A 13,556-nucleotide genomic window follows, 5' to 3' on the forward strand; every position below is an offset into this window, starting at 1 on the left:
TGGTATCGATACCCTCTCCATGGTACCGATACCCCTATGTTATGGTACCGATACCCCCTCTAGGTATCGATACCTAATTTAGATTCGATATTTTTTCTGGTATCGATACTAGTTACATCAGTATCGATATCTCTTATATAATTTAGCCTAATTCTTGCCTAGGGTATCTGTACTGTTCTATGGAGTACTAATACCTCTGTCCAGATTTTCCAGTTTTCAGATCGAAAATCACCCAAATGGGTCAAATTTCTTATATTTACCCCATTCATACTATTAAGCTGTTCCTTAATTATCTATACTAACATTCCTTCAATTAGTCTATTAAAACATCTAAAATCTTCCAAGAACAATAAATTCTAAAAATAAAATCATTTTTCCTAATGTTTTATCAATCCAATCCAATGCTTCTAATATCTTATATACCTGTTTGACAAGTCAAATTTACCAATAAACATCCATAAACACTCCTATATTAACATATCATTTAAAAACCCATTTTATAAAATCCCCTCTATTTCTTCCCTTTCTTAGCTTTAATCTCATTTAATGCTTCCATAAACTTCTATATTACTTAAGGTTGTAAAAGAAACCCATAATCAACCAGAAAAACTAATCAATTGAAACTTACATTTGGGAGCTATGAAGAAAGCTTATCATGTGAAGGAAGAAGAAGAGGAAAGAGCTTTTGGTTGATATACACTTTCCCCTTTTTCCCTTACCATTAATGTTTTTTAAAATAAGAATTTTAAATACAATTTTCTTTAAAGGACTAAAATACCCTCTAAACCATCCCTTATTACAATTTAGTCCAATTCACTAATCCAAATCATTCTCATCTTTATCATTTAGTCTAATAAATCTTACAAAATTTTAAATTATTTCAATAAAGTCCTTAATTCAAAATTTGGGGTATTACAATTCCCTCCTCCTTAAGAAAATCGTCCTCGAATTTTAAAACTTTATGCTCTTACCACAGTACTTCAACTAAAGAAAATTATTTTGATACTCGCTTCCTGAATTTCTCTAATCCGAATATGTATTGGTTCTTTTCAATAATTCAACTTTAATAGAATCCCATTTCCCAATGTAAGAACATGCAATGGATTCGATTGGTCATTAATAAGCAATAACACATGAAAACATTATAGGTCCTATCCATTTTAGGGGATAAAAGCTAACTGATAAAATCTATTAAGGTTCACTAATTCTCGAACTAAGTCCAAACCATAATATTTCTCAAAATAATGTTTTCAGGAAAACTTTATCACTTTGTTGCCACTCAACTACTTTTCTCTTTAAATCACATAAGAGTTTTGTTATTAGCACCACTTTAACATCGCTTATTATACAAGCAATGACATCAAATCTTTTAAAGTACTCGACTACGGTCGACTCTAAATAATGTGTAGATAATTCTTATTGTGAATTTTTAACTTTTTTTAGGAATATGTCACAACTTTACCTTTGTGCATAAGCACACTCCCTAAACCGTTGATATATGCCTTATTAAAAACTACATAATCTTTACCCAACTCAAGTTGTATAAATGTTGGTATTCCTGTTACAATCCACTTTAGTATTTCAAAACTCTCTTGATCCTTTTTCATGCTCCCAAAAAGACATATCTTTCCTTAAAACTGGGTTAGCAGCAAAGCTAACATTGAAAAGTTCTTCACTAACTTTAGATAGTAACCAACAAGCCCTGAATAAGTCCAATTTCAGAATCATTCTTTTGGGAAATTTCTAATTTACTATAACATGAGTTTCTCTTTGAATCAGCTCTTATACCTTATACTGAAACAACCTGGAAAATGAATGTTATCTCTGTTAACCAGAATTTCACATTTGAATATTTTGGAAAACAAGTTCTTCTCTCGAAAAGTCTTATTTAACTGTCAAAATTTATGTATAACCACATAGATGTATCTTTCTTTTGGTTAATAACACATATACCTCTCTAGATAAAATACTCGAGTTGATAAAACTTGACTCACTTAAGTCATTTAATACTAAATCATAGAAACATGTTCAATACCTTAATAACTATTAACCTTGAACTCTACCTTTTAATATGGAGGTAACTCAATAAATTTACTTACAAAGACATCTATAAATTCCCAAATTTTTTTGAGATTATCAAACAATTCTACATTAATTATTTGAGTGTCTATATCATTAACTATAAAAGCTATATATATATCTTTCTGACATCATTTTCTTCACCATCATTATCGATATCACCTTGAGCGATGGTTTTACTTTCTCACTAAAAACTATTATTTCATCTTTCTGAAATAATCTTCTCTAAAGACAAACAACTTATTTCCAATATGATTTTAACTCATCAAATGAAAATTTCATCTGTTCACCGGAATCATAGCCCCTAGAATGTTTATCAATTATTTATACCTGTCCAACTCATCTTTGCACCATCACCCACTAGGGTTTACTGTTATCATCTCACACAAGATTAAGTTGAATAGAATACATTTACTTTAAAAAATTTCATTTCCTTATTGTGGAAATCAATATATCTTTTCCATATCCCTTTAAAATATTTTGAATAGTTGAAACATCTTCTATTTCAACTATGAAAATCTAATTATCCACATCATTTACTAAAAACACTTGACAACTTTATAGCAATAATTTCATAACAGTTAATGCTAAAATTATCCTAGTAACCAATGTACTCTTAGACAACTCATAATCAATTGATCCAATAACAACTCCTCTTTCTATTAGCTTTTAGCGGTCAATGTACTTACCGCTTATTCATTTATGCTTACTCAATTTAACCATACTTTAAATACTTTAATGCTTCACTGAAGTATTTCTCAATTGCAAAAACGTCGTTAAACGTTGGGGTATTCCTTCCACATAATGGAGGAAAACCCAAACAATTTTTACCCTACTAAAACATGATATTGAAGTCATATCGGATTCTCTTGGGTCGATTTTAATCTCGACCATCTTTTCAATATTATCTACTTTTATCCTTTTTTCAGACATCTATTAGAACATATATAATAATAACACTCAAGTTAGTAAGGAGTGGGTTTATCACACTCTAATTGACACCATATCAGTAATTTTGACAATCTTTGTAGCATGTAATCTTTTTTCCAGTTCAATTAAACCCAGTTTTGGTCGAGAATCGGATAAACCTATAGCTCTGATACCAATAAATGTAACACCCATCTCACGTTTACCCTTCGTACACGAGATATGGATGTCACATTACTTTAATAAAAAGATTTGACATTTGAAAACCCGTTAAATTTTGTTTCAATTTGATTAACCACAAAATAGAATATTTTTGAAAGCAACATACTCAAATCATAACTTAATTACATTACAAAATATATACCATAGTTTAATTACATGCCAATTAAGTTCTTAAATTGAATAAGATTATCCCACCGTTAATGATGAGAGTCAACCTTAACAAATGATACCCACTGATAATGTTGCACTCTTTACTTAGGTGGTGTTTGTTTTTACTGTGTAAGGTATGCAAAGCTCTATGTCTGCGCCGCGCAGACCACGTGAATACATTGGGCTTCGCAGACCGTTTGTTTTTTATAAGACAGAACCTCTTCAAACGTCTGCGCGAGCTCTTCTTGGTGCAGACATTGTTTTATGTCTTCAAAGGTCTGCGGGAAAATTAAAATCATTTAAATCTATTTTAAAATCTGAATTGATTTATTTTAAAATATGGATTGATTTACTTTAAAATATGGGAAAATTTATTTTAAAATATGGATTGATTTATTTTAAAATATGGAAAATTTATTTTAAAATATGGATTGATTTATTTTAAAATATGGAATGATTTATTTTAAAATATGGATTGATTTATTTTAAAATATGGATTGATTTATTTTAAAATATGAAAAATTATTTTAAAATATGAATTGATTTATTTTAAAATATGAAATGATTTATTTTAAAATATGGATTGATTTATTTTAAAATATGGATTCATTTAGTTTAAAATATAGATTGGTTTATTTTAAAATATGGATTGATTTATTTTAAAATATGGATTGATTTAATTTAAAATATGGATTGATTTATTTTAAAATATGGATTGATTTATTTTAAAATATGGATTGATTTATTTTAAAATATGGAAAAATTTATTTTAAAATATGGATTGATTTATTTTAAAATATGAATTGATTTATTTTAAAAAAATTATTATTGTAGTTGTATGGATTATTTAAATTTTAGTATTATAAAACTAAAATTATTTAAATTTCAGTATTGCAAAACTCTTTTAAGTTTAAAAAGCAGTTTATTTTATATTTCAGTTTATTTTAGCAGTATGCAGATGTTAAAAAACAAGAAGTCTTCTTCTTGCTGACTGTAGACTTTTAGTCCACCTCTTCTGCTGCAGATGTCTGCAGATGTGGTCCGTAGACTGCAGACCTTTTACCTTTCAAAAACAAAACCACCTTAATTTATCTCCGTTTTTACCTACACATGGAAACAACATACCATAAGTATTTACTTAGTGAGACATAATATTATAAAATAACATTTGTGTATACATAAGTATGTTCTTTTTATTTAATTTGTACTAAATCATATATTCCTTAAGGATTCTATGATCCTCCTCATCTAAACTGTATTCCATTCACAACTATCTTAAGATTTTAGTATTCCTAGCATACTTATCTTCCTCTATATTTTATTCTCCATTTATCTCTTTAGTCCTAAACCTTTATTTTCATTGATAGCATCACACCATGCTTATAAAACACCATTATACCATTTCCACTATGATATCCTTTCATGCTTTTATACACTATTATACATTTCATTTATGGCATTCTTTCATACCAATTATGCGTGGTTATACATTATGTATATTATCCCTTCATATCACTTATGCCCCACTCATATCACAAAACATTAAAATTCCTTTATTCTCCTACTCAACAATGTTTAACCCTTTATCTAACTGGCATAATTGAAACTTTTCTGTCAATTGCACAGCTATACCATTATTCTTTTACTCAATGATACTTAACCGTTCATCTAACTAGCATAATTAACACTTTTATGTCAATTGCATAGCTAGGTCATCACATCTTTTATTTTGGAATAGTTTCTATTCTAATACTTATGTTTAATATCAATTAACTGTTTTTAATTTATTATAAAAATATACATTCGCACCCTTAGTGCTCACATGGTAATTTACCAACTTTTTATTTCTGTTCATTTATTAAGATGCACATATAGTGCATATATCATTATTCCTCAACCATTTCTATAATCTATGTGGTTGGCATACCCATTATCAATATAAAGATCCATTTCCTTATTATGTATTTCTTATGTGTATACCCTTATGTTTCCCATACGGAAACTCATACACATAGTATGAATTTCTTGTCCTTTAGCATCCAAAATGTCCAATACAGAAATTGATACACTTAGTATGAATTTCTTATTATGTTAGCACATGAAGTAACTCATCTGGAAATTCATACACTTAGTATGTTTTCCTTATCATTTTAGCGTACGAAACACTGTATCTGAAATTCATACACTTAGTATGATTTCTTAACATTTTAGCGAACAAAACGCCCTATCTGAAATTCATACACTTAGTATGATTTCTTAACATTTTAGCGTATGGAACGACCTAGATGAAATTAATACACTTATTATGATTTCTGAACATTTTAGCGTACAAAACGCCCTATATGAAATTCATACACTCAGTATGATTTCTTAACATTTTAGCGTACGAAACACCCTATCTAAAATTCATACACTTAGTATGATTTCTTATATTTTGCACACTTAGTGCCCTTTGGAAATCATCAATTTACATTAATAACTCATACATATATGTTTATCGTAACATATACATACATATTTAAATGTACTCACCTGGCTCGCCTTGCTTAGATATCCAAAATGAGAAATAATTATTCCGGTACTTGGCCCTTGCCTTTCGACTTACTCAACCCAGTAGCTTGTTTTCGATTTATTCCACATTCAATAAACACATTTCATTTATGGCATTCTTCCATACCAATTATGCGTGGTTATACATTATATATATATATATATATATATATATATATTATCCATTCATATCACTTATGCCCTACTCATATCACAATACATTAAAATTCCTTTATTCTCCTACTCAACAGTGTTTAACCCTTTATCTAACTGGCATAATTGACTTATTTCTGCAATTGCACAGTTAGACCATTATTCTTTTACTCAACGACACTTAACCGTTCATCTAATTGGCATAATTGACACTTTTCTGTCAATTGCCAAGCTAGGCCATCACATCTTTTATTTTTGAATAGTTTCTATTCTAATACATATGTTTAATATCAATTAACTCCTTTTTAATTTATTATAAACCTTATACATTCGCACCTTTAGTGCTTACATGGTAATTTACCAACTTCTTATTTCTGTTCATTTATTAAGATGAACATGTAGTGTTTACACCGTTATTCCTCAACCATTTCTATAATCTATCTGGTTGGTATACCCATTACCAAAATAAAGATCCATTTCCTTATTATGTAGTTATTATGTGTATACCCTTATGTTTCCCATACGGAAACTCATAGACATAGTATGAATTTCTTGTCCTTTAGCACCCAAAATGTCTAATACAAAAATTCATACACTTAATATAAATTCCTTATCATGTTAGCACACGAAGTAACCCATCTGGAAATTCATACACTTAGGATGATTTACTTATCATTTTAGCGTACGAAACGACCTATCTGAAATTCATACACTTGGTATGATTTCTTAACATTTTAGCGTATAAAACACCCTATATGAAATTGATACACTTGGTATGATTTTTTAACATTTTAGCGTACGAAACGCCCTATTTGAAATTCAAACACTTAGTATGATTTCTTAACATTTTAACGTACGAAACGCCCTATCTGAAATGGATACACTTAGTATGATTTCTTAACATTTTAGCATACGAAACGCCCTATCTGAAATGGATACACTTAGTATGATTTCTTAACATTTTAGCGTATGAAACGCCATATCTGAAATTCATACACTTTGTATGATTTCTTAACACTTTAGCGTAAAAACGCCCTATCTGAAATTCATACACTTAGTATGATTTCTTAACATTTTAGCGTACAAAACCCCTATATGAAATTCACACACTTACTATAATTTCTTAACATTTTAGCGTACGAAACGCCTTATCTGAAATTCATAAATTAGTAGGATTTCTTAACATTTTAGCGTACAAAACGCCCTATCTGAAATTCATACAGTTAGTATGATTTCTCAACATTTTAACGTACGAAATGCCCTATCTGAAATTCATACACTTATTATGATTTCTTATATTTTGCACACTTAGTGCCCTTTGGAAATCACCAATTTACATTAATAAGTCATACAAATAGGTCTACCGTAACATATACGTACATATTTAAATGTACTCACCTGGCTCGCCCTGTTAGATATCCAAAATGAGAAATAATTATTCCGGAACTTGGCCCTTGCCTTTTGACTTACTCAACCCAGTAGCTTGTTTTCGATCTATTTCACATTCATTAAAGACATCCATAATATCAATTGTTAGTAGGTTTCCTAACAATTATAACTTAATCAAAATATTTATTATTAACTTTCTACCATATTATCAGCCCCAACTTAACATTTTTAGTCCTTTGGTATCGATACCCAATCTATGGTATTGATTCTACCCTATTAGGGTATCGATACCCCCTTAATGTATCAATACCGAAATTAGCTTCTATATAGCCTGGTATCGATACCCTCTCCATGGTATCGATACCCCTATGTTATGGTACCGATACCCCCTCTAGGTATCGATACCCAATTTATATTCGATATTTTTACTGGTATCGATACCCTTACCATGGTATCGATACCCTTACCATGGTATCCATACCCCATTTCTTGGGTACGATACTGGTTAAATCAGTATCGATACCTCTAATATAATTTAGCCTAATTATTGCCTATGGTATCGGTACTTTTCTATGGGGTACCGATACCCCCTCTAGGTATCGATACCCAATTTAGATTTGATATATTTACTGGTATCGATACCGTTACCATGGTATCGATACCCCATTGCTTGGGTACCGATACTGGTTAAATAAGTATCGATACCTCTTATATAATTTAGCCTAATTATTACCTAGGGTATCGGTACTTTTCTATAGGGTACCGATACCCCTGTCCAGATTTTCTAGTTTTCAACTTGAAAATCACCCAAATGGGGTCATATTTCTTTATATTTACCACATTCAATACTATTAAACTCTTTCTTAACTATCTGTACTAACATTCCTTCAATTAGTCTATTAAAACATCTAAAATCTTCCAAGAACAATAAATTCTAAAAATCAAACCATTTTCCTAATTTTTTATCAATCCAATCCAACGCTTCTAATCTCTTATATACCTCTTTGACAAGTCAAATTTACCAATAAACATCCATAAACACTCCTATATTAACATCTAATTTAAAAACCCATTTTATAAAATCTGTTTTATTTATTCCCTTTCTCAGCTTTAATCTCATTTTATGCGTCCATAAAGTTCTATATTACTTAAGGTTGTAAATGAAACCCATAATCAACCAGAAAAACTAATCAATTGAAACTTACCTTTGGGAGCTATAGAGGAAGCTTATCACGTGAAGGAAAAAGAAGAGGAAAGAGCTTTTGGTTGATATACACTTTCCCCTTTTTCCCTTACATTTTATGTTTTATAAAATAAGAATTTTAAATTCATTCTTTAAAGGACTAAAATGCCCTCTAAACCATCCCTTGTTATAATTTAGTCTAATTCACTAATCCAAATCAATATCATCTTTATCATTTAGTCTAATAAATCCTCTAAAATTTTAAATTCTTTCAATAAAGTCCTTAATTCAAAATTTGGGGTATTAAAATTCTCCCCTCCTTAAGAAAATTTGTCCTCGAATTTTAAAACTTTATGCTCTTACCACAGTACTTCAACTAAAGAAAAATGTTTTATTACTCGCTTCCTGAATTTATGTAATGCTAATATGTATTGGTTCTTTTCCATAATTCAACTTTAATCGAATCTCATTTCCCAAGGTAAGAACATGCAATGGATTCGATTGATCATTAATAAGCAATGACGCATGAAAACATTATAGGTCTTGTCCATTTCAAGAGATAAAAGCTAACTGATAAAATCTATTAAGGTTCACTAATTCTCAAACTAAGTCCAAACCACAATATTTACTTTTAAAACAATGCTTTCAGGAAAACTTTATCACTTTCTTGCCACTCAACTACTTTTCTCTTTAAATCAACATAAGACTTTTGTAATTAGCACCACTATAACATCGCTCACTAAACAAGCAATGACATCAAATCTTTTAAAGTACTCGACTACGGCCTACTCTAAATCATGTGTAGATAATTCCTATTGTGAGTCTTTAACTTTATTGAGGCATATGTCACAACTTTACCTTTGTGCATAAGCACACTTCCTAAACCGTTGATATATACCTTATTAAAAACGACATAATCTTTACCCAACTCAAGTTGTATAAATGTTGGTATTCCTATTACAATCCTCTTTAGTATTTCAAATTCTCTTGACCCTTTTTCATGCTCCCAAAAAGACATATATTTCCTTAAAACTTGGTTAGCAGCAAAGCTAACATTGAAAAGTTCTTCACTAACTTTAAATAGTGACCAACAAGCCCCGAATAAGTCAATTTCAGGATCATTCTTTTCGGAAATTTCTAATTTACTACAACATAAGTTTCTCTTAGAATCTACTCTTATACCTTATACTAAAACAACCTAACAAATAAAAGTTATCTCTGTTAACCAGAATTTCACATTTGAATATTTTGGCAAACAAGTTCTTCTATCGAAAAGTCTTATTTAACTGTCAAAATTTATGTATAACCACATAGATTTATCTTTCTTTTGGTTAATAACACATATACATCTCTAGATAAAATACTCAAGTTAATAAAACTTTGCTAATTCAACTCTTATAATTGAGTTTCTAATTCTCTTGACTCACTTAAGTCATTTAATACTAAATCATAAAACATGTTCAATACCTTAATAATTATTAACCTTGAACTATACCTTTCAATATGGAGGTAACTCAATAAATTTACTTACAAAGACATCTATAAATTCCCAAATTTTTGTGAGATTATCAAACAATTCTACATTAATTATTTGAGTATCTATATCATTAACCATAAAAGCTATATATATATATATATATATATATATATATCTTTCTGACATCATTTTCTTCACCATCATTATCGTATCACCTTGAGCGATGATTTTACTTTCTCACTAAAAACTATAATTTCCATAATCTCTGCATATTTCTGAAATTATCTTCTCTAAAGACAAACAACTTATTTCCAATATGATTTTAGCTCATCAAATGATAATTTCATCGGTTCACCGGAAACATACCCCCTAGAATTTTTATCAATTATTTCTACCTGTCCAACTCATCTTTGTACCATGACCCACTAGGGTTTACTATTATCATCTCATACGAGATTAAGTTGAATAGAATACTTTTACTTTAAAAACTTTCATTTCCTTATCGAAGAAATCCGTATATATTTTCCATATCCCTTTAAAATATTCTCGAATAGTTGAAACATCTTCTATTTCAACTATGAAAATCTAATTATCCACATCATTTACTAAAAAGACTTGACAACTTTGTAGCAATAATTTCATAGTAGTTAATGCTAAAATTACCCTAGTAACCAATTTACTCTTAGACAACTCATAATCAGTTGATCCAATAACAACTCCTTTTTCTATTCGCTTTTAGCGGTCATGTTCTTACCGTTATTCACTCAATTTAACCATACTTTAAATACTTTAAAGATTCACTTAAGTATTTCTCAATTGCAAAATCGTCGTTAAACGCTGGGGCAGTCCTTCCATAGAATGGAAGAAAATCCCTAACAACTTTTACCCTTTTAAAACATGATACTGAAGTCATATCGGATTCTCTTGAGTCGATTTTAATCTCGACCATCTTTTCAATATTATTTACTTGTGTCCTTTTTTCTGACATCTATTAGAACATATATAATAATAACACTCAAGTTAGTAAGGAGTGACATCTATCACACTATAATTGACACCATATCAGTAACTTTGACAATCTTTGTGGCGTGTAATCTTTTTGCCAGTTCAATTAAACCCGATTTTGGCCGAGAATCGGCTAAACCTATAGCTCTTATACCAATAAATATAACACCCATCTCACATATACCCTCCCGTACACGAGATATGAATGTCACATGACTTTAATAAAAAAAGATTTGTCATTTGAAAACCCGTTAAATTTTATTTCAATTTGATTAACCACAAAATATAATATTTTTGAAAGCAACATACTCAAATCATCACTTAATTACTTTACAAAATATTTACCATTTTTTAATTACATGCCAACTAAGTTCTTGAATTGAATAAGATTGTCCTACCGTTAATGTTGAGAGTCAACCTTAACTAATGACACCTACTGATACTGCTGCACTCCTTACTCAATTTATCTATGCTTTTACCTACATGTAGAAACAACACACCATAAGTATTTACTTAGTGAGACATAATATTATAAAATAACCTTTGTGTATACATAAGTTTGTTCTTTTTATTTAATTTGTACTAAATCTTATATTCCTTAAGGATTCTATGATCCTCCTCATCTAAACTGTATTCCATTCACAATTATCTTAAGTATTTTAGTATGCCTAGAATACCAATCTTCCTCTATATTTTCTTCTCCATTTATCTCTTTAGTCCTAAACCATTATTTTCATTGATAGCATCCCATCATGCTTATAAAACACCATTATACCATTTCTACTATGATATCCTTTCATGCTTTTATACACTGTTATACATTTCATTTATGGCATTCTTCCATACCAATTATGCGTGGTTATACATTATATATATATTATCCCTTAATATCACTTATGCCTACTCATATCACAATACATTAAAATTCCTTTATTCTGCTACTCAACAATGTTTAACCCTTTATCTAACTAGCATAATTGACACATTTCTTCTAATTACAAAGTTAGACCATTATTCTTTTACTCAATGATACTTAATCGTTCATCTAACTGATATAATTGATACTTTTCTATCAATTGCACAACTAGGCTATCAAATCTTTTATTTCGAATAGTTTCTATTATAATACTTATGTTTAATATCAATTAACTCTTTTTTAATTTATTATAAACCTTATACATTCGCACCCTTAGTGCTCACATGGTAATTTACCAACTTTGTATTTCTGTTCATTTATTAAGATGCACATGTAGTGCTTATACCATTATTCCTCAACCATTTCTATAATCTATGTGGTTAGCATACCTTTTACCAATATAAAGATCCATTTCCATATTATGAAGTTCTTATGTGTATACCCTTATGTTTCCCATATGGAAACTCATACACATAGTATGACTTTCTTGTCCTTTAGCACCCAAATGTCCAATACAGAAATTCATAAACTTAGTATGAATTTCTTATCATGTTAGCACACGAAGTGCCCCATCTAGAAATTTATACACTTAGTATGATTTCCTTATCATTTAAGCGTACGAAATGCCCTATCTAAAATTCATACACTTAGTATGATTTATTAACATTTTAGCGTACGGAATGCCCTATCTGAAATTCATACACATGGTATGATTTTTTAACATATTAGCATATGAAATGACATATCTGAAATGCATACACTTAGTATGATTTATTAACATTTTAGCGTACGAAATGCTCTATCTGAAATTTAGACACTTAGTATGATTTCTTAACATTTTAGCGTACGAAACGTATTATTTGAAATTTATACACTTAGTATGATTTCTTAACATTTTAGCGTATGAAACGCCCTATCTGAAATTCATACACTTAGTATGTTTTTTAACATTTTAGCGTACAAAACGTCCTATCTGAAATTCATACACTTAGTATGATTTCTTAACATTTTAGCGTACAAAACGCCTTATCTGAAATTCATACACTTAGTATGTTTTTTAACATTTTAGCGTACGATACGCCCTATCTGAAATTCATACACTTAGTATGATTTCTTATATTTTGCACACTTAGTGCCCTTTGGAAATCATCAATTTACATTAATAACTCATACAAATAGGTCTATCATAACATATACATACCTATTTAAATGTACTCACCTGGCTCGCCTTGCTCAGATATCCAAAATGAGAAAATAATTATTCTAAAACTTGGCCCTTGCATTTCGACTTACTTAACCCAATAGCTTGTTTTCGATCTATTCCACATTCATTAAAGACATGCATAATATCAATTGTTAGTAGGTTTCCTAACAATTATAACTTAACATTAATCAAAATATTTATTTTTAACTTTCTACCGCATTATCAGTCCCAATTAACATTTCTGGTCCTTTGGTATCGATACCCCTTTTATGGTATCGATACTATCCTATTAGGGTATCGA

This window comes from Hibiscus syriacus, unplaced genomic scaffold (assembly GCF_006381635.1).
Source record: "Hibiscus syriacus cultivar Baekdansim isolate YM2019G1 unplaced genomic scaffold, ASM638163v2 tig00110307_pilon, whole genome shotgun sequence".
NCBI lineage: Eukaryota > Viridiplantae > Streptophyta > Magnoliopsida > Malvales > Malvaceae > Hibiscus > Hibiscus syriacus.